The sequence below is a fragment of the Acipenser ruthenus genome, chromosome 18, assembly GCF_902713425.1.
Source record: "Acipenser ruthenus chromosome 18, fAciRut3.2 maternal haplotype, whole genome shotgun sequence".
NCBI classification, from domain to species: Eukaryota; Metazoa; Chordata; class Actinopteri; order Acipenseriformes; family Acipenseridae; genus Acipenser; species Acipenser ruthenus.
The window spans coordinates 25,715,272-25,737,221 of record NC_081206.1 but is presented as its reverse complement, the minus strand read 5'-3'; the positions used below and the strand labels follow the sequence as shown (position 1 = coordinate 25,737,221).

Sequence of the window (21,950 nt, the reverse complement as noted above, 5' to 3'; positions counted from 1 at the left end):
CACATTTCAATGTGCTTTATTTCTGAAGAGAAGAAACCTATTTATTTTAGTCAAGCTCTGAAAGAGTTATGCTTCCTTTTCAGTTAACTAATGAAGATGACAGTTAACCAAGTAAAACATATTTAATTTGATTATTCAATTGGATTAACTTTGCCTTAAATCATTTCCATGAGAATGATGAAATATACATGTTTAACACATCTGTATATCTCAGTCCAGGTTCGTTTGTCAGAAATGGTTTAACTAGTGCAAGTCCACGTGTACCAAGCTGCGTTTTACAAAATAACATGTTGCATGTAGATAACATTGACACTGGAGGATAATACTGAGATACCATGAAAGCGCAGCATCATGGCATAATATGCAACAATAATCAGTAAACACAAAGGAGGCTTTTGAGAGTATTAATATACTAACGAGAGGTGAGTTTTAAAACTGTGTTTTATGTATAAAGTAAGGGCTCACATAGTACCAAATATGTACAATATCAGCTACTGCATGAATCAAAACACATACATGGAGATTTATTTTTAAGTCGTGTCTCTTACTATTCTATCTTTAAATAGGTTTTAATTATTTTGGAATCTAGCTTGGTCTTTCATGACTTGTGTAATTAAAACAAAGCTGTCTCTAAAGGACCACAGCCGTGGTCCATTGGTTTCTAGCCTGCGTTATTTTCCTCAATCAAGGCTGCTGACATTCTGCCATCCAAGCATTGGGCAGCAGTGTGGAGTAGTGGTTAGGGCTCTGGACTCTTGACCAGAGGGTCGTGGGTTCAATCCCTGGTGGGGACACTGCTGCTGTACCCTTGAGCAAGGTACTTTACCTAGATTGCTCCAGTAAAAACCCAACTGTATAAATGGGTAATTGTATGTAAAAATAATGTGATATTGTAAGTCGCCCTGGATAAGGGCGTCTGCTAAGAAATAAATAATAATAATAATTTGATAAATTATTTCTCAGTTGACATGTTCCTTTGGGAAATTCAACAGCTGAGCCTTGGCTAACAAAACTGAAGTATCGTGCAGGCGCCTTCTGAAACTGAGGTGCAAATTGAATCACAATTACTGTATAGAATCTATTCAACTAATCTTATGGTGTTGGATCTAAAAACTGCCTGGTCAACACAGTTGTTACTGATGACAAACACTAAAGAACACATTTTATATCTAAACACTGCAGTATTTAGATTTGCCAGATGTTAGATCAATTTTATTTGATATTTTTTCAACTCTTTTACCAACATGTTAATAAACCTTCAATCGTCATCAATGTGTTTCTCACCAGTTAAACAGATGCATCCTTGTGTAACAGGCAGGCACGCTTCTTTTTCTCATCTGTTAAAATGACTTGTCCAAGGTCACACAGTAAGCTGGCAGCTGAGCTGGGATTTGAACTCTGCCTCCAATTAAGAAATATGGGCCATCCTTTCCTGGTTGTATTTTAACTCTAGACCAGTTGTTTCTTGCTGGTGCCTGGAATAGAACTTAAAGCTAATCAGCACAGCACTATATCCCCAAAGCTCCTGACCCGTAAAATAATAAGGAACATCTAGAAAACCGATCGGCACCATTGCAAGTCTATAATCATGCCATCAAAATTACAGTCTTGTATAGTTATGCTCAGACACAAAGGTCATCAAAGGGTAATGGCATTTTGCACTGATAGCAAACCATGTCAAGGGCTTACACTAAGCAGCCTGCCAAACGTCACATGAACGCTCTCTATGCAAATATGCCATATTCCTCTAAAAAATTCAGAACGGCTTGTCAATAAAATCCCACATGTACTTCTGTGTAAATTACAGTCCTTCTGCCATCTGAACCTTTTACGTCTGGTAAGTTATTCTCATCTGCATTTGTCTGAATGGGGGCTCCATTACTATTTATGACTGTACTGCAAAGGCAGGGATTCAATGAATACAATGTAACCTTTCTCAGGGGTAAAGTAAACTTGGGAGAATACCCTTTGTCAACAAGCCATCCTTTCAATTGGAAAACCTCCAGTTTACAGATGCGTAAATCTTAAGAGGCATAATCAAATGTATGTAAGTTGTTGGACAAGCTTAGGTATGATTGACTACTGTCTTTAAGAAAAAAAAGAGACATTATGGACCAAGCCTACTTTTTTTGCAATGCACAAGCCTAATACTGTAATATATTAAATAGGAGGCACAGAGGACCCTACGCTGTTTGCATTGTATTTCTAGACCAGTAAAGGCTGGTTTTGAACAACTACCCCATAAGCATCTTTTACTTAAAGGCCATGTCCATATGGATACTGTTGTTTCTTTACTACCTCATGGCTGTTACTCTAAGTAAGGAAATATGCAAATGCATGCATGCATTTCCAAAAGCAATCTGAGTACTCCACTCTGGTGTTTTAACAAATATTAAGGGCTGCACCTGGATATATTTCAGTTGTGGTGTTGATGGTGGTGATTATGTTTTTTAGAAACAATTAACTTTGGCAATATAACGACTTGTTCTTTCAGTGCACTTCCCATTAAAAATACAGCCCATAAAATGCCAGGGTTCAAGTGCATGCCTCCTGCTATTCCTGTAACTGAGATTTACTGTGCATTAGTAGAAGAAACTGCATCCATATATAAAAGCAGTCCTTCTGTGTAGGGAGTAAGCAGACACTTCAGTTTTCCTGTTTTATTTTTCTATAAGAATTGAGTCTGGCAGTATTAATCATCCATAATAAAGGGTCAGATGACATAGCTTTGTTCATTGAGGAAAGTAGCTGGACATGTTAATATGCAGGAGGAAGTGGGTGAAGGCTGGACCAAAACAAAACTACACATTTAAAAGAATTATCATTATATGAGTTTTCATATTTTTAATTTTATTACAATGCTTCCGGACCAAGTCAAAACTGCCCAGATAGGGCACTATAATAATGCGAAACACCTTGAAAACTGTATCACACGAATACAGTCTATATGACTTGTGTGCACAGATTATTTTGTAAATGCCTGCTAATTGGAATATATATATAGAAATCTCAATATTATTATTTAGTCATTTAGTAGACGCTTTTAGACAGAGATACACGCCTTTGGTCCTCTCAGTAAGGGTGACAGGTTCTGTGATGGAACAAAAACATCCTATGGATATTGACCCTTAATGATATGGTGTCAAATACTAAAAGGCAGATACAATATGTCAATGCAGGTAATGCCAATTATATCATTGATAACCAAAGCTTTATTAACAAGATAACTGGTGTTCAGCTGGGAGACATGTGTGGTCACAATAGCCACTCTCTGATGATCATGATGAGGTTACAAAAGGATAGCAGTGAAAAGGTTACATTTGGCTGCTGGGCAAAGAGATGCTGGGTTTCAAAATCATTCCACAGAAGCTGTAAATTGATCTGCTGCCAAAATGGCAGAGCCTGTCTAAGGATACAAGGGCTTACATATTCATAGTATGCATGCTTATGTATTCGGGTGGTTAGTCTTGCAGGGCATAGGGACAATAAGACAGACTCGTCAGGGATTTGGTGTTTGACTTTCTCCATGGCAACCTGGAATCAAAGTCTGTGTGGAAGCCACAGTACCCAAGTAACACAGACTACTATCCTATTTATCCTACCTAAATACTTTAACCTCTTATATTCTCTCTTATATTCTTTCCCTCCTGTTATATTTAATTTTCCTTAAAGGTCTAAACATGTTACACTGCTATTTTTTTATTAGCTCTTAAAGTGACGATAATTGTGAAAATGATTCACTTGTGTACACAGTGTCTGCCAGGGGTTTCCAATTTAATCAAAGCAAGGCCAGGCAACCTAAAGTACCTATGATTGGCAATGGATACAAAATATTTCAGAAATCCACCACCTGGCCAAATACATATTATATATATATATATATATATATATATATATATATATATATATATATATATATATATATATATATATATATATAGTCACACGGCTGGCTGAGTGGTGAAGTCAGAACCAGGAAATGAATACACAGAGACAGGACAGATGAGGTGAAATGATGAAAGCGCTGTTGCGCGGTTTATTATAAATAAAAGGTTTAAACAAACAGAAGACAGGACACGGCACTTGAGGCCAAATAAAACAGATAAACAAAACGGACTAACACTTAAACAAACGGTGGATGGACAGACAAACAAACACGGTGAGTCAAACAGTTATTATTATTATTCTTTTTGTTATCGTTTATTTTACCTCCTTCTCCACACCTGTTCTCCACTCACCGAACACACAACCCCGAGTGAGTAAAACGTGCATCTATATATACTGTTGTGCCGGGATTCAATTACCAATTAATTATTCACTTGAATCCCAGAATGTGAATTAATTATGTGCAACCTCGTGCTCACATATTAAATACTTTAAATGCACGTGAAGTGATGTGCCATCCTCGTGCCTAAATACAATCATACATTTTAAATAACTCGTGCTGCACACACCCATTTATATCCCGTGCAGCCATCTCTATACACCAACATTAACACACCACACGCAACATACAACACAGAAATGCACACAGGGGCGGAGCACATTGCCACAATATATATATATATATATATATATATATATATATATATATATATATATATATATATATAAAATATTTTGTAAGCAAGTAATTAAATTCCTGATGATTTTTCCATTGCTAATCATTTTTCTGGCTTTGATTGGAAGAATCATCTGTCGAGACTGTAAGGTGTTTGATTTTCATAAATCTGATTGACAATACGCTCTATTTTAACTGTTTAAACAGAGAAGATACTTAGATCTTATACTCTTTAGATTAATTGAATGGGTTTATACATCTAAAAGTACATTGTACTTTGAATATTCTTCAGTTGAGATTTAAGTAAAGTCACATCCAGGCTGCTTATCCCTGACATACAGCCATAGAAAAAAACAAGAGTAACTTTCAGAATATAAGAACATATTGCTTACCTATATATCATACACCACTGTCTTGGGTAGAACCTACAGCTGACTGCTATAGTATAGGCTGTGATTGTCTTTTACTTGACAAGCATGTAGCTTACCTTTGCAAGGTTTTAATTTAGTGAAACATCAAGCTGATTAATATATTTATTAAAATACTATATCACAGTGTCATCCATATAAACCTGAATTAAGGCAAGAGGGAGTCATTTATATACATTAAAAATAATAAAGAACCTAAATAGAAGCCCTCTGGGAGTCCTCTGTGCCTTGCCTTAGAACAAATTGGTTGGAAATGTTCTAAAATTACTACAGCAGTAAGTCATGGTGCTAAACTGCAGTTTTGTTAATACAAGACTGTGTTCTGCTGTATTAGGTTTTAACAATGTATGGTACACATTGTTACAGTAAAAGCAAATAATTAACATTGAGGTGCTGATTTAAAAAGTCATTTGAAATGTACTGTACTAACATGTATACATACTAATTGCAGGTAATGCTGTTAGGGGAACCAGCATATTCTTTAGCCCATTAATGCCTAGGAGTGAAACTGTAGAGCACACAGTACATCTCTTAATAAATTAACAAAATGGTAACAAGCTTCTTTACATGCATCCTGCATGCATGAGAGAAACAGATTGTCAGATGTGTTCTTTATAAATTGTAGACTGTTACCTTTTCCTTCATGCTTAAATGAAAAAAAATAAAAGGACACATTTAACCTGTCCAGTTACATATCCACCACTGCACATCATTTTAACAAGACAGAATTCAGAAGAAGTCGTTTGCCGACAGTTTGAGGTGGAAATGAGTGTCTGACCTCAGCCCGATAAATAAATGCCTGTAATAATGTCTTGAAATGCCAGCAATACAATTTCATTTTGAGTTGCTTGTTACTGTATATTGATTGTTATATTTGCATGCCTTGGCCAGGGGCTAAGGTTGCTTTGGCAGCTAAAAAAGGCCAGCTGTGTCAATCACCTTCTTCTAAATTGCATTGTAAGGATCTCTGATCTGTTGTCATTGCGGAATCTCTAATCCAACCAGACCTGAGATATTATAGGGTTTTGAGGGGTGGATGAAATCAAACTGTCATTTTAATAGTCATATAATGGCAGGTTACACCAGCTGTGTCAACTACCTCTTATTATATACAGTCAACTCTCAATAATATGAATTTCAAGGTACCAGCAACGTATACATTGCAACTTCAAATCTGCATGTCATGTTCTGCTCTTGGGCATTTTTAAACCACAAAAGCAAGGCGTCCTCAACGTCAGGATAGTGAGCAAATCAAAAATGCTGACGACTTGCATCCACAGTTTGCTGTTCACAGGCCTGTGTTATTGCATCCTGTTTTTTTCAGAATGGTGGACAAAGTGTTAGTAGGAATGTTGAAATCTGCAGCAACATCTTTCTTTTCCTTGTACGGTGGTGCATTATCCACCACTTTCAATACCTCCACTTTTGTCTGCAAGGGTAATGCAAGTTTTATTGCGGTGCTCACTCATTTCTATGCTTCATGGAAATGGCATCGAAATGTATCATAGGATCAGTAGTCCCAAAACAGCACTAAAATAGAGTACAGAGGCACTAATTTGGATGCAAGTTAATACATTTCTCAATATCCTTTACACTCCACTGTTTGAACAAGGGCAATTCATTTTATTGACATTTTTGTTCTCTTGGGGGGAGGAGGGGGGGTGGGGGGGACACAAAATAATTTGCACAAACATGAAATTCGTGATAAGTGAATTTGTATTCTAAGAAGTCATCTACAGTAACCTACTGTGAAATTTGTCAGGGACCATGTACAAAATCTGTAGCATCAGGAAATGCGTTTATTCTGAGTTTGTCATTGAGAATTGACTGTACTGATTTATATTCATTGGCTTATCTAACAGGATATATTAAAATGCCCAAGAACTGATATACTTTACAAGACTATCAGTTGGATTTTAAATTTTTATAATGAGGATGGAAAAAACTTATAGCTGTAGGCATACACATCAGCAGCTAGTGAAGTATTTATTCTAGTGAAGTATTTATGCTGCTATTATTATTTGGGCAGCAGTGTGGAGTAGTGGTTAGGGCTCTGGACTCTTGACCGGAGGGTTGTGGGTTCAATCCCCAGTGGGGGACACTGCTGTTGTACCCTTGAGCAAGGTACTTTACCTAGATTGCTCCAGTAAAAACCCAACTGTATAAATGGGTAATTGCATGTAAAAATGTGATATCTGTATAATGTGAAATAATGTATAATGTGATATCTTGTAACAATTGTAAGTCGCCCTGGATAAGGGCGTCTGCTAAGAAATAAATAATAAATTTATTTATTTTTTCAAAATGAGGCATTCATTAGGTCTGGTGTAGCAAACATTACGAGGGCAGACTTATTTAAATGCTTCGTAAAAAAAGTCATAATTATGTATTCAGGAGGACTCAAAAAGCTGATAGTGAAAGTATTATTCTTTTCATGGGTTTAATGAGGCGTTTTACATAATTTATTCACAGGAATTGTTTCAACAGAATAGATTATGTGTCACAGGCTTAGTGAAATATTTTCTATGGTAATCGTGGCTTGGAAAAACTGTTTTTGTACACATTTAAATATGATTATTTTACCACTACATATTTTAATCTACAGCAAAGAAGGCACTTCTGTCTTGATTGTCTAATAGTCACAGTAAGTTTCTTAAGAGTTTTACCTTAGAATTCTAAATGTTTTAAGTTCTGGAAGAACAATCTACAGGTGCCCAGTCCTAACTTACAATGGCCCAAATAAAAAGATTACACTATGTATCTGAGTACTATAGTTATTTACATGATTGAGGAGGACTGCATAACACAAATCATCCACATATACCACATTGTGTCATTTTAGTTTGTTTTCTTTAAGTTTAATTCAATAGAAACATATTTGATGAGGAAGCTGAGAGGGCAACAATGGCTGTGATTACCAAACCATGATTCCTGAGAAAAGGAACATTTAGTGTAATAATAATAATAATAATAATAATAATAATAATAATAATAATAATAATAATAATAAAATGTTTCCCATTGCAAGTTTCTGAGCCACATGTGTGGTATAAAATAGACATACAACACCTGTGTAAAACATGAAGGACAGGAGGAGTCTGTGAATAGATTTTATGTTGAGAGAAATGACAAAACTAACCTTGACTAACCTTGAAAAGTTCATGACAAAATGGCATGTTATAAGATGTCTTTGATTGCCTGTAAATGTACCTGTCACTATCAATAACTTCAAAGGCCTTAGCATAATTTATTAATTTAAAGGGTCAAGCACCATATTTAAAAGCTTCATGAATTAAATTTATTAAGCATAAAATGCACTCTGAATGGATCTCTGCACAGTATTCTGATTGATTAAATAATTCTAAAGATTCTTAGTAAGTTCATTATAATAAGAATGAGAAAAGCTTATTTTTTGCTCTTTACAAGAGCAGGTCAAAAAATAGGGCAAACTAGAGACTGATTCACTACCACGGATAATGTGCTGTGGATTACATGAAGTGTTTGCTAAAATTTAAAATTGATTGAAATATATATGTTTTAATATTCTTTCCCTCACTCCAATAAACATCCCACACTCATTGCCTGTGTCTACGATAACTACAGTACTGGTGGCATGAGTCATTAAGAAGACCTTCTTATTTTTTGTACATGCTGAATGTAGGCATACCTCAAAATATCTAGAGGCGCAAAAAGATATATGTATTTCATGTGAATTTGACACAGTTTCGACCACCCACGAATCAGGAGGCGAAGGCCAAGGCTTGTTGTACAAAACAAGTACAAGGTGAATGAGGCCCCGGGAGCTTTTACTGAACACAGACAGAAATCTTACAGGCACCGGAGCTCAAGTCTACAGCCCTACAGCTGTTGTGAATATTGTGGTTTACTTAAACAATAGACCTTCACTCTTTGAAAACTGGACAAAGATATAAAGAGAGGTCAATGTTCTCTATATCTTACCTAGACAATTAACCATCTTTCTTTTGAAGTGTAAACAGTAGAATGGTGAAAATAACATACATCTTCTTGATACAGTTTAGTGAATGTCAGCTATGAAAAACTGGAAGCATCCATCATGCTTTTATGCAAATTATGAACTTTTCTGGCTGTCTTTATGTGAAAAGCTGAGTCTACATTATTAATAAGCTAGGAGCTTGTTCCCTGATGACATATTAATATGTAAATACAATATTCGGGTAGAGAAAACCAGTTGGCTGACTGTCATTTTTTAACAATCAGCAATTTCCGCTGCTGATATTATGTTTGTACACTAATTGCTAATGCCAAGGTCTGTGTTACAGTTCAGACTTGACAATTATTTTAAGGAAATTCAGCTCAGGATACACCTAGTACTTTATTCAGGACCTTAAGTGCTTGAATCGATTTAACAGTAGGGTAAGACTGACATTATCACATAAGCTGCTTACTGTTCACATTTAAAAAAGAAGGGAAATGTCAATTGATAGAAAAAAAGTAGCAGGCATCTTAGAACTACTGTACAGCTAATCTTTTTATGCAACACAACAGCGGATTTGACTTTCTGGTAATAGTATAGTTACTTCTTCAATGTGCTTTGGTGAATTTGGTAAGGGATTTATGGAACTCAATTACAGTATGATCACATTTCAGGAAGTGTTTTCCTTACCCATCATTGGTAAGTTTCCTTTCTATAGAATATGAGCCAATTAGTCACAGACTAACAGTTATTAAAAAGAAAAACCTAAATAAAAAATACATGATTTAAATCTTAAATGCCTATCACTCAGTATTAATACAATCAGATTAATTGCAGTTATAAAAATCTACATTCAATAGTATGGGGCTTCAAACAATATAGGTAATCTATGATTTGCATTTTAGTATTGGTATGTTTTTATGCATGTTATATGAAATATTTGCATGGCCCCTCCTTAATTACCATAAAATGACACTGAGAAATTTGTTGTAAACCCTTGTCAAAATAAAAAAAAGGACAGGGTCAAGTGATTTTTTTCAGGAATAACAGCATGACAATCATAGTATGCTAACTCTATTTTCAATGCTATAGATGGCACTATGTGTTATGTAAAAGTACATGAAAACAACTTAAAAGGGAATACATATTAGACTTGATGTTCATGCTGTGCACCTCTACAGCACTATATAGCTCTTATGACAGCACTTATTTATCGGTTCTCTAGCCACATTATTCTGCACCTTAATGAGCACCTTGCACACAGTTATCAACTCCACAGCACTGTCAACAGTTTTAACATTCAATTCTATACAACTCAGCAGTGTCATATTGCACCCTAATGAGGACCAAAAATGCAAGACAAAGAATATCTGAAAACTGACTTGCAGTACATCTGATACAAATCATATAAACCCAGTGTATCGGTGTTTCTGTGTATAATTGAGGCTGTGGTCCAGTGGTTAAAGAAAAGGGCTTGTAACCAGGAGGTCCCTGGTTCAAATCCCACCTCAGCTACAGACTCATTGTGTGACCCTGAGCAAGTCACTTAACCTCCTTGTGCTCCGTCTTTCGGGTGAGACATAATTGTAAGTGACTCTGAGGCTGATGCATAGTTCACACACCCTAGTCTCTGTAAGTCGCCTTGGATAAAGGTGTCTGCTAAATAAACTAATAATAATAATTGTAAGGATTTTACAGAAACAAAGTGCTCCATTTGAAGTTTTACCATAGTTAATATCATATTATGTGTCTGTTCTCTGGCATTCATTATTTTTTTATTATTTTACAAGCTTACAAACTATTCTGATGATATCATGACAGACTATACTCGGAGAGAGCGGTGGGTGTCGTAGTATGAAGAAGGTAGTCTATTACACAGTTGCCACAAGGGCAGATGATGTTGAAAATACAATTACACAGCCCTAGTGGTCATTTCTAAAACCTCTCACTCCAGTAATTCAGCTTTTAGAAGGGTTGAAAAAGGAGGTTATTGCTATAATCATGAGTAATGTAGGGGTCAGCACCGCAGCAGGTAAAGCAGGCCAGTGCCTAATGAATACCCTAGGCAAGATTCATGTCACCAAATTAACTCTTGAACCCAATTTGACCTGCCCTTAACAGGACAAGCCAGTAGCTGACTACACCACAGGGAGGGGCAAAACCCAAAATATTGATAGATTTTAACTTTACCTAAAGAACACACCGCGATGATATAAAAGTATTATATTAATATTAAAATATCAGTACTAACATATTTAGTGCACCGAAATGGTTTAGAAATAGGAAACAGAGAAAGTTTTAGAATTACAGTACTGTGCAAAAGTTTTAGGCAGGTGTGAAAAAATGCTGTAAAGTAAGAATGCTTTCAAAAATAGACATGTTAATAGATTATATTTATCAATTAACTAAATGCAAAGTGAGTGAATGGAAGAAAAATCTATATCAAATCCATATTTGGTGTGACCACCCTTTGCCTTCAAAACAGCATCAATTCTTCTAGGTACACTTGCACAAAGTCAGGGATTTTGTAGGCATATAGTCAGGTGGATGATTAAACAATTATACCAAACAGGTGCTAATGATCATCAATTCAATATGTAGGTTGAAACACAATCATTAACTGAAACAGAAACAGCTGTGTAGGAGGAATAAAACTAGGTGAGGAACAGCCAAACTCAGCTAACAAGGTGAGGTTGCTGTCAAAAGTCATACACCATGGCAAGACTGAGCACAGCAACAAGACACAAGGTAGTTATACTGCATCAGCAAGGTCTCTTCCAGGCAGAAATTTCAAGGCAGACAGGGGTTTCCAGATGTGCTGTCCAAGCTCTTTTGAAGAAGCACAAAGAAACGGGCAACGTTGAGGACCGTAGATGCAGTGGTTGGCCAAGGAAACTTACTGCAGCAGATGAATGACACATCATGCTTACTTCCCTTCGCAATCGGAAGATGTCCAGTAGTGCCATCAGCTCAGAATTGGCAGAAAACAGTGGGACCCTGGTACACCCATCTACTGTCCGGAGAAGTCTGGTCAGAAGTGGCCTTCATGGAAGACTTACGGCCAAAAAGCCATACCTCTGACGTGGAAACAAGGCCAAGCGACTCAACTATGCACGAAAACACAGGAACTGGGGTGCAGAAAAATGGCAGCAGGTGCTCTGGACTGATGAGTCAAAATTTGAAATATTTGGCTGTAGCAGAAGGCAGTTTGTTCGCCGAAGGGCTGGAGAGCGGTACACTAATGAGTGTCTGCAGGCAACAATGAAGCATGATGGAGGTTCCTTGCAAGTTTGGGGCTGCATTTCTGCAAATGGAGTTGGGGATTTAGTCAGAATTAATGGTCTCCTCAATGCTGAGAAGTACAGGCAGATACTTATCCATCATGCAATACCATCAGGGAGGCATCTGATTGGCCCCAAATTTATTCTGCAGCATGACAACGACCCCAAACATACAGCAAAAGTCATTAAGAACTATCTTCAGCGTAAAGAAGAACAAGGAGTCCTGGAAGTGATGGTATGGCCCCCACAGAGCCCTGATCTCAACATCATCGAGTCTGTCTGGGATTACATGAAGAGAGAGAAGCAACTGAGGCTGCCTAAATCCACAGAAGAACTGTGGTTAGTTCTCCAAGATGTTTGGGCCAACCTACCTGCCGAGTTCCTTCAAAAACTGTGTGCAAGTGTACCTAGAAGAATTGATGCTGTTTTGAAGTCAAAGGGTGGTCACACCAAATATTGATTTGATGTAGATTTTTCTTCTGTTCACTCACTTTGCATTTTGTTAATTGATAAATATAAACTATTAACATGTCTATTTTTGAAAGCATTCTTACTTTACAGCATTTTTTCACACCTGCCTAAAACTTTTGCACAGTACTGTATAATGAACATTGAACAAAAGTTATTGTATTTCTTGCTCTTATTGTATTACTTGTATTGTAACACTTGAAATGTATTTGCTTACGATTGTAAGTCGCCCTGGATAAGGGCGTCTGCTAAGAAATAAATAATAATAATAATAATAATGATAACAATGAGGTTCTCCACCTACTGCTAATTCATAATGTATTGAGGGATGATTATGTCCTTGGTGCTACATTACCTTGTTTATTAGCCTTCCATTCAGAAAGGTCATAAAACTGTGGAGGCTGATGTACTTCATTCCTCACATTTATTTTTTTGTAGTTATGATGTCATTTATTCCTTACATTTATGTTTTTGTAGTTACACTACTCTGTATTTAAATGCTAGGTTGTGCTATGCATCATTGTAACACTTGCCACAGCCTTAAAATTAAATTAAGCAAGTTAATCATTTTAAATATAGAACCTGTTTATTTATGCCAATACAAAGGTGATATTGGTGCTCTAGAACCCATGAGTTTCTTTAAATACAAATCAATGGCCTTGATATGCACAGCACATACACTGTACTCCACAGATAAGTATCTAAGCCCGGAAATAAATGTAATACACTTTCGAGTAAGATTATACTGATAGGAAATACTCAGATGTAATATAACAGTTTTTCAAGGCACAGTTTTAATGTACATAATTTGAATATCAAAGGAGGGAGAAGCTAAGTATCTGAAGCTACATCTTTCAATTTAAAACTGACATCTATGATGCATGACTTGCTTTAGAATGTTATCATTGTGTAATTCAACCTCTGTTTTAATGAGTATGAACAGTTGGAATCCAAGGAAACGATGTCACTTAGATTTATCTACAGTTCATTATAAACTTACATTTTGCAATGATGGACAATGCACTTGGGGTATTGTAATTATTATTATTTTTTGTTGTATAAAGTTTAAAGGCCAGTTGAGGAAGTGGCAGCTGGGCTTAAGTATCTTGCTTTCTTCTGATTTCCAATTAGCCTGTTTTGAAATTCATGTTACACTTCTTACTAATCTATGGAATTTAAACAGTGCCAGTCTATAAAAGATAACACAGAAAGGTGAAAAGCTGTCTAGGCTTAGATTCCCATTAGTTAATTCCAGGCATGTACATTTGTCTTGTATTTGTGCCGGCAGATTAACAAATGCATTTTTTTGTTGTTGCTGTAAATCACAGTTGCAAATGACAGTGGATGTAGATGATGGCTGTAAATTGCACAATAATTACATGTAGGCTATTTTTATTACATGCATCATCATTGTTGTAATAATAACATGATGTTGCCTTGCCACTGCACCTGGAACTCTGATGTTTTAGTATCTCCAGATGGTTGTATTCATTATAGAAGTATTAAATGAACTGCACCCCATCAACCACTTCAATCCTGGTGCGGAAAGCATAGCCACATATCAACGCAAACATGTGTATAAACTTACTGATGTGGGTGATGTTAATGCCAAATAGCTGATTGGATATTTTTTATTACTGAGCCTTTTCAACAAAACTGTACAAACTAATAGTAGCTTTTGCTGCAGCAGATCAATAATATTGCAGTCAATCTGATGATTATTAATCCATTGGATGGAACTTTATCAAGGAATAGCTTTCTATTTGAAAAGTAAGATAGCTTCTAGCATGTACAATGGGTCGTTATCAATGGCTATGTTTACAATTACTTTTTGGCACCCAGAATGGAATGTTCTTTTTCTAGAACACTGATGTCATCATACCATTATTGTACTAGATTTTTCCAGATTTTGGAAATGCATTGGAGAGGGTAGGCTAATGCCAGTTTGGTACGATTAACATCGTTCCATGGTCAAAATGTGTCAAATTGAAGTATCAGCTTCTTACTGAGACAGAAATACACTTCCTTATCTCCTGTAGTCCTGTTGCAGGTCTTATGTTAAGAAATGCTTATAGAACAACTTCAGAATAAATAATGAAAGGGCCAATGAATAAAAAGCCAACCAGGGAAAAGGCACTGAGCTATATCAGTGCTTCCCCACAAATTGCCAAGAGTTCTTTCTTAGGAATTTTACAACTAAGAATAATCTCAATACAGGTTAATCTCTTTATACTGTACAATTTATTATAAATACAAATTACAAATACAGTATAGTTGATATGCACAGCGCTGATAAAATTTCAACAGCAAATCAAACTCTCAGTGCAGCTCACTCAATGAAGCCTTATCTTGCGGTCCTTAAGAATGGCCTCCTCTTTCGTACATTTTCTTATGAAGCTCTTCTGATAGTCACATTGCTGACTATGAGCGGTATCTATAAAACTAAGCACATGTTAATAGTATGTAGTTAAAAAAAAATAACTTCAATTGAGTAAGTAGTAGCGTTAGCCTATTGGCACAACTTTAGCACAGCACATTAATAAATGTTGTTTGTGCTATGTGGCAATCTTAACTGCTGTAAACACGGATAGCCACGATTAGGTAAGTAAAATTGGAAAGTTTCTGTAATAACATTCTAAAATTGTACAAAGTCATTGTAAACACCCTTTTTAATGCAATTTGTGTTTAATTAATGGTACAAGGTGTGCGATACGAAATATTAGCATAGCCCCTTGTAATCTGCCTTTCTTAGCATCGTATGTAGTATGTAGTCAATTGTACTGTTGTATTACCTTTTTAAAGTTATTATTAATCAGTCTTGTGTGCTGTTTTGCTGCCAGACAGCATTTTCGATCATTGGTTATGGTTTCAAAATCGGACAATGTCTCTTTATTTATCCTAACAGTCTGTTGCAAATGGGAATGTTTATGATGAAACCAAGGACAGTAGTTACTTTTAATGCCACGTTTTTTCATGAAAACCAAGATCTATTCAAGGTTTGTTTTTTTTTTTTTGGTGTAATTTGGTATAAAAACATGTGTGAAGTCTAGTTGAGTTTTGAACTTCCTTGATTGCTTCTAAGACCAAGCAGCATTGTAAATCAATTTTAACAGTTCCTTGCTTGATTTTTGGTATTCAAGTTGTATAGTCACCTTCGGTAATTCAGACATTTAAAATGCACGGTCATGATTAGAAGAAAATGCTTTTCTTAGAAGGTACTCTCAATTGCTCATCAGTAAAATCCATCAACGACTGAAACTACACTGATCTTTAGGATAAAATAATGACCACCCCCCCATCACACTGGATAATCTTCCAGAGATTAACTCGAAGACTGACTGCAATTACTGGAATGGAAGAGACAAAGTCTGCATATTAAACTACAATAAAAGAGTAAACAGAGATCATTAAACACATTCCCTCTCAGAATGCTGCAAGACAAAAAGGGTTAATGAATAAGAAAAAAAATACAATTACAGACAGAAAAGTGGGCTTTCAAAATCTCCCCAAAGTGGGACAGTGTAATTTTTTTTAAAATAACTATGTCCATTTCAGTTAAAGAGAAAGTAGCTTCAAAGGACATTTTAACATTTTTTTTTTTTTTTTTACTTTCCTTTTTATGATACTTTCAATTGAGTACTTACAAGTGTTGTTAAACCATTTTGATAAGCCCAGCAGCTTATCGATGTTACTGGAACTTATCATTTCTATTTCTCTTCCTCATTCCAGGTCATGAATTGGCTTAACCCCTCAAAACAATTTGATTCTGTCACCCTTTATCTGATCCAACACGTACAATGTGGGCTGGATAGTAAATTAGATTTAAAAGATTTTAAAACATAGTGAATTGGACCATTTGTAAAAACACAAAATGAGTGGTATATTTAGCAAACCAAATATCAATGTGGTAAAACATGTTAAAGTACACAGTAACTTACCAACTAAACTAGTGTTAAAACCTGCTTAATCTCTTACCCTTAGACACTTCCTCCTACTTGATGAGCAACACATAGCAAGTTTGACCCTTGTGAACAACAGTTTGATGAACTGTCTTACCACATGTGAGTAATTAATCCCAGTACTGGAGATTCTCTTACAGAGACACTTCTGGTGCTAGCCCTGTCTCTTTTCCTTTAGTTCAGTCAAGCGATAACAGTTTCTTTGAATGTTTTTTGCAGTAATCTGTCAGAAGGTCTGCTAAATTTGACTGGCATTTTAGCTGAGTCTCAGACTAAGAGCCCTGGATACTGTTATTGTCTCCACAGAGCTCTATTCTTCTATCTTGCTGCAAAGGCGGTTGTTTCCTGGGTGTCTGTCAAGTACGTTATAAGTGCAAGCAACATGCTGACATCTTGGTTTGCAACAATCAATTCTATATGGATGAAAGATCAAGTGCTGTTGAGCTCTGTCGGTTCTTATCACACATTTTATGACACCCTGTAAAGCTTCCCCAACAGGTGTGCTTTTGATGACTTTATATACAGTAAGTTGTTCTGATGTCTAATATTATGAGCTGGATTTATTTCCCTTCAGGTACTCCATCCTTTAAAATGAGTAAAACCCTGATTATGCAATGTACTTTAATTTATGTGGTCATGTGACATATGACATGATCTGCTTGACCTATATACACATAAGCTGTGTGAGAGTTGTCTTTGCCTATTCAGCGACCATCACAGAAAGCAGTAGGATCTCAGTGACGTCATAAAGGACTTTATGGTGGGTGCCAGTGCTATCGACTTGTCCGTAAATGAAGTGGCTATATTGACCAGTGTGTTCCTAGAATGAAAACATTTGCAGAAAACCACTGGAAAGCACAACTCTCATCATGGTGGACTGAGTCATGTGCAATGTACTGTGTAAAGCAACAATGGCCCAAATAAAATACATCTTCAACAATGGACACAACATACCTGCTTCCACACACTGTAACAGGGACTACTTGGTTCCTACTCACTGTTAAGGCCAATTAAGGCCAAGTTTTTGGCCAGTGAAGAAATTAACTGTAACAACCACTATGAAAAGGAAACAGTCAAAATGTGTTTAATAAAACAGAGGAATGTAACAACTTTTGTCAGACTTCTTATATTTCTGGAAATACATTTTCATCTACATTTTGTGTTTCGAGAAAATCATTCTTCTTTGAATTGACTACGATAGTGGCTTTCAGCAGTCCAGTTCTGATTGCCTCTTTGATTGCTTATTTGTTCAGGTGCTGGGCTTCGGCTAGAAAATTGCAGACAAGTGCAGGGCTTATGCTTCCTTTAAGACAAGACTGACTACCAACATGTTCCCATCAATATGGTGATTAAAAAGAACCATCAATAAATGACCTGGTTTGAAAATGGTATCCTTTTCCTTAACTTACTAGTGTGCACCAAAATCAACTATTGAGCTAGAAACAGCTGGAATTAAAAATAAAGATGTATAAGAGAAAGTATTTAAATGTATACAGTTCATTGACATATTGAATAATGAAAGAATGCTGGTGTGTTTGTGACTCCATAGATCAAGAAAAATAAGATATCACATTAAATTTAACCTTGAAAAACCTGAAGAGCCAACAAAAGAATATTTGCAATTATGTATTTATTGGTATAGGCTCCCAGCAGTCTACCATATTAAATTCATATTGTACTACAATCACTAGTAAGGCATGTCACATGCATGCATTTTCAAGTACACAAGACATATGCAATGGGTGTTGTTTTAATGTACTGTATGTGTTATTGTACTGTATAATGTGCCTTAAAATAGGGGTATGCTGAGGACTCGGCACATTTTTGGCACACAGTTGCCCCCTGTATCTGGATGGGCTTTACACAGAAAATGATTAATTCTCACTTGAGCCTTGACACACTTATTTTTAGCTATAATTAGTTACTTCCAGTTCTGACAACAACTGTATTATGCAGTTTATTACGTTCACTGTATTATGTATGGTTATGTGATATTAAAGAATGTGCAGGAATTCATAGATTATGTCATCATAATATGTGCCCAAAGTTAATATTTATTTTCTACAAAGTGATTTTTTTGGCTGTTGAATTAGCAATTAGTATTAATAATATGTATTATGCCCTAAGGCATTCTTAAGATAATTTTTTAAATAATTCAAAATCTTCATCAACTTATGCAGTTCAGTATGTTCAGCTGTGGTGTGGCACACATTATGGGTAAAAAGACTCTTGATGTTGGAGAAGCAGCCACAAGGAAGCAATATCTCGGAGTCAAGCACCAGTTGTACAGTTTTATTCAGGATGAAAGAAACAAACTTCACAGTGGGCTTATGGGCTAACTAAACAAAAACCTCTCCCTCTCTTTGGGAAGCCAGGACTGCCCACAGTACCTTCATGTCCCCAGGGTCCTCAAGCCAATAATGGTTGGGCAACGGCTATTTTTGTCTCAATTAACCAATAGGAATCTGAGTTGTAATCTAATTTAATAATAGTAATTGTATACTTAAAGGTTTCAGAAGTGATGCCTGCATAGGTAAGGATATACAATCTTATGTCCTGCATGCAAATTATACCGCATATTTTCTAAACCCAAAAGTTTTCCCTTTTGCCCTTCACGAAATCTGTTTACTTTGAACCAACACAGTATTAGTCTAGAAAAGACATCATTTATTTATGAAAAAAATAAATAACAGCTGTCTCAGATGTTTGCCTTTTATTGACCTTTTATTAAAGAATACATTTTTCAGTAACTTCTCTGGTATTCCCAATGGGCACTGGAAGTGTGCAGAAATGTTTCCTTTTTAAACTGTAGGTAAGAAATATATATATTTCTGTTTCCAGTCATATCATATTACAGATGAGATCTGAAATGACCTGTTAGAACCTTTTTTCTATCCACATATTAATTATCAGATGGATCGCAAAGTACCAGCTGGATGCATATCAATAGCACCAAGATATTCAAAAACCTAGGCAAATGTCACAAATGTTTTTGTTTTTAAAAGCTTGGTACTAGGGAATGAAATACATGTTGACACTTACATGCTATGACAAAAGAAGATGTTTTTTCTATACCCTATAGCCTACATAACTAACAGGCTATTTCACACAATAATAGAGCACAACACTTTTCCAAACTTCTATCCTGGTAATACCATAGTCATTCCACAACTCTTGCCAATGCATGTTTTTACATGATTATGTGATAAATAGCAGTTATTTTAATGAATATATTCTTCTTCCTGTTTCAGTAATCACATTATTTTTAAACATCAGAAGTTTATTGCACCCCTGTGGCCTGAGGTTCAGCTGGTACACCAGAGTGTAACCATTAACCTTTCCCCCCTGAAACATTCTGCTCCTAGAGAAATACTTCAATAAGAAATACCACTTAGAAAAAATGGTATACCAGCAGAACATAAAGAAAATATATTTGAGTGCCTTTGTTTGAGTTACACCCCCTTATTCGTAGTTATTCTAATTTAAATGATTTGAAGACACTCTGCAAGATAATTAATGGACATCTGTGGAAATTTTGCACCTGCTATCCAGTTTTTCTTGACACGTGGAAGGCAGTTTTTCTTGCCTTCTGCACATATTTTCTTTTCTCTGGGCCAACCAGTATTAACAAGCTTGGTCAATCTATAGGATATGTTTTGACTGCCTATCCCATCTACTGTACATATGCATGCCTATGAAGGCATTTGGTTACCTGAGTTAGAACACAGAAAGATGACGCCTACAACTAGAGTAGTATGGCTCTCTTGCACAAATCATTTAGTTGTGTACTCTAGCTTTCTTAAAATAGGTTCTGTCATGAAAAAAATAACAGAAAAAAACCCCTAGCAGCAGTGCACATCCACAATTCAGCCATCTGGCATTCCATGTGTCAAAACAAGTGGAAAACTCTGTCATTTGGATTTGAACATAACAATCACAAATGTAAGTGTAATTGAAAGTTTTTCTTGCTTGTAAACTTTGTGACTGTTCTCCTTTAGAAAGTGTTATAAAAAAATTGATATTAACATTAGAAATGTATTTTTCATTACACCTGCCATACCAAGCTTGGGCCACGTGTCAATAAAAACAAACCTTAGATATAAACCATTTCTTCCGGGTCTGCAGCACAAATGACTGACAAGCAGACATGCTCTTGTACTTCACTGTGTCAGAGTAGACAAAGTACTTCAAAAAATGTAAAGTGCCTTAAATATAGTGATTGTGTTTATGATTCCACTGAAGAACATGGTGGGTGTAAGTCTTTATAATTCAAACAAAAGCAGGTTATTTGTTTGTACAGAGCAAGCATCTTGCAGGTAATATATCATCTTATATTATAGTTCTACACAAGCAAGTTACTAAAAGTTACCATTTATTCAAGCAGCTCCCATAGGCCTCGCCATAACATGTATTATTTTCACATCCCAAACCATGCTTTAGTGATATTGTGTTTACATTTTCTGAGGTGAGATGCTTAAAATAACTGTATTGCTAAAATTGCATATAGTGTACAATCCTAAAGTAATACATCAAAGTAATGGGAATATTAATCACAATTAAATTAAGCTCCGTTTTATTAAATTTCCATGCCTATAAACACTCACTTTAAATGTCTAAGTACCTGAATTTATATGCCCTTAGGAGCAGGTGCATAAAACAGCAGCTTACTTTGTAAACACACTGTTGCCTGTGCCCAATTCGTTCTCTTGTCACGTGTACTGTAAACAAAATGATATAATTAGACTCTTTATAAACAGTTAATAAGCTTCATCAGCTAGTTATCACCATCTGCTTAATTTCCCCAGGAATCATACTCAGAGTTAATGTTATAGCCAACATTCAAGGATAACAAACACCATTAAATACATGATTCCCATCAACAGATTCTAGGACTGACCTTGCTTAGATTACTGGATCTGTCAGGCTTCATTTTTATCAGGAACCAACGTTGATATTTACTACTGCTATAAAACTAAACACTTTATTGAAAATAAAAAGCATTTGCTGATCTATTTTGGCACAGAAATGCCAGAGCTGATGTTTAAAGGAATTTGAAAGGGAAATGACAACCTTATGCATATACCGTAAAATAATACGATGTATCGTACATTAAAGTCTTTTAGCTCAGTGGTAGTAAAATGCCAGACTGCTGCACGGAAAAAAGAATGATATGCAGCTGGCTAGGGTTAAAAATGATTGCAAGTTTGTTAGATAATATCCTTTAAAAGAGACTGGATGGATTTGAAACTGAACTGTGCAGTTTAAAAACTGCATAGAGTGCGTTCCTACATTTTGAGC

The 21,950-nt window shown here is 35.8% G+C and overlaps 1 long non-coding RNA gene across 1 annotated transcript in view; it reads right to left on the bottom strand.

Annotated features, from left to right (window-relative positions):
- Positions 1-15,015: 15,015 nt before the first annotated feature.
- Positions 15,016-21,950, bottom strand: part of LOC131698539 (uncharacterized) — a 29,507-nt gene continuing 22,572 nt past the window's right edge. Inside the window, exon 3 of the long non-coding RNA XR_009307624.1 lies at positions 15,016-15,135. This is a non-coding gene — a long non-coding RNA (uncharacterized LOC131698539). The remainder of the gene's footprint in view (positions 15,136-21,950) is intronic.